The sequence below is a fragment of the Haemaphysalis longicornis genome, unplaced genomic scaffold, assembly GCF_048455015.1.
Source record: "Haemaphysalis longicornis isolate Haplotype H1 unplaced genomic scaffold, Haemaphysalis longicornis Haplotype H1 scaffold_9, whole genome shotgun sequence".
Taxonomy (NCBI): Eukaryota; Metazoa; Arthropoda; class Arachnida; order Ixodida; family Ixodidae; genus Haemaphysalis; species Haemaphysalis longicornis.
In genome coordinates, this window is record NW_027526460.1 from 71,361,111 (window position 1) to 71,362,990 (window position 1,880).

The 1,880-nt window shown below is 43.8% G+C and overlaps 1 non-coding gene across 1 annotated transcript; it reads right to left on the reverse strand.

Annotated features, from left to right (window-relative positions):
* Positions 1 to 215: 215 nt before the first annotated feature.
* Positions 216 to 288, reverse strand: Trnat-cgu (transfer RNA threonine (anticodon CGU)). Its single transcript has one exon. It is a non-coding gene; the product is annotated as a tRNA-Thr (tRNA).
* Positions 289 to 1,880: the final 1,592 nt, after the last annotated feature.

The window sequence follows — 1,880 nt, forward strand, 5'->3', positions numbered from 1 at the left end:
ACTCAGGTTAGCAAACATCGGCCGCAAACAAAAATATCAACTTACAAAAAAAGCATTCCTAGTAAAGGTTAGAATATAAAATGAGGGGTGGTTGAATTAAGACAGAAATAAGAGTTGGAAGTCCAGAAACCCTCGGAAAGCAAAAGGGAGAATGTGGTAGGTCATTGAAACAGATAAAGAATTTGAAAAGACTGAGAGAAAGTGGAGAAAAAATGCCCGCCGGGTAGGACCCGAACCCACGACCTCCAGAATACGCGTCTGGTGCGATGACCACTACGCTACCGGCGGGGCTCATTTCTTCTCCACTTTCTGAGGTATTAATGGTAAAGTATTTTTTGTTTCCTGTGCTTGGGGGTGCTAGCCAGCGTCACTCGGACTACTCGGGCGAGGTAAAGGGGACCTTTTTTTAACCCCCGGGCCGTGACTCGAGTGTCTACGACATGTCGAGAATGGTCGACCAGCGTTGAACGCTCTTAAGCTCCCTGTGGCACCAAGACGTCCAGAACAGACGCCCCCGCTATGCATGCAGCCAATCAGAATAGAAAATGAGGGGCTCGTTGAATTAGGACGGAAATAGGAGTTGGCTGTCAAGAAAACCTCGGAAAGCAAAGGGAAGAATTTGGTAGGTCTTTGAAACAGATAAAAAATTTGGAAATACAGAAAGGTAGTGGAGAAAAAGTGCCCGCCGGGCGGGATCCGAACCCACGATCCCCAGAATGCGCGTCTGGTGCAATGCCCACTACGCTACCACCGGGGCTATTTTCCCCTCCATTTTCTGACATGGTTGACGCAGTTTCGATATGGAAGGCGGTACATGGACGGGAAAATATAGAAATTTCACACCTGCAGCTAACGACGACGACCACCGCACTTGACCTCATAAAAAATCAAATCCTTCCGCTATATGCACTGGCTTGATTGTGGTTAAACTCGATTTCAGAGAGCTTCACTTTGATCCATCGTAGTTTTTTTACAGCAGGTAGTTAGGTTTTTTGTTTTTTCCGGCTTCAAACTCGTCCTTTTCCTAAATGTCGCGCGTTTACACTAATATGGCGATGAAAATTCTTACATTAGCGTTATGTATTTTTAGGTACCTAAAAGGCGCAGTGCACGGTTTGTGCTTTTCATGATTTCTTTAATAACAAGAAGCTGTCAGCCTCTCACTGATGTCTTCAGTCCAACCTAAATGCACTGCAGGAAAGCCAATTTGACTGGCGAAGATGACGATCGTGTGTGAAGTGAACAAAATTAAAACGCTTCCGGGGTCGGAAGTGTACCTTGGTCGGTCGTGTTATGACGCCGACGTCATTCCGATTCCTTCACCCCAGCTGGCCCACGTCACACCCACTATATGCACATAATGTAGGAAACGCGTTACAACCGTACTAGTCATCATAAATAAATAAAGTCGGCACGCTTCTCCGTGGGTTGTTTTGGACTGATGCTTTATTTTGGGAAGATTCTCGTTGCCCGATAGTTCTGATTTCTACAGAGAGCCACCTGGTTTTCTTTTTTCAGTCATCTTCAAAAATTTGTTGGTTTCAAACGATATCTTTAACGCTATCGCAGAGAAATAAAACACCACGAAGCCTACAAAAATATCATGAAGTAAACAAGAGGTCCCTACGCGAAAAATAAAATGAACGTTCAAAACAATGCGGCACAAGTGCGTATGCGCATACAAAGAAAATTAGGAATAAAAAAAATAAACATGTTCTCCGACAGTCACCGAGTGCGAAACACCTCAGAACAATAAAAATGGCGTTTTCTACGTTTGCGCTAACAAAATACACAAAAACTGTAGTTTTCAGCATTTTATGTTGTATGCCCACAAGATTTATTGCCTCGTGTAGGATTTTTAAATTACTTCATTAGTCTCA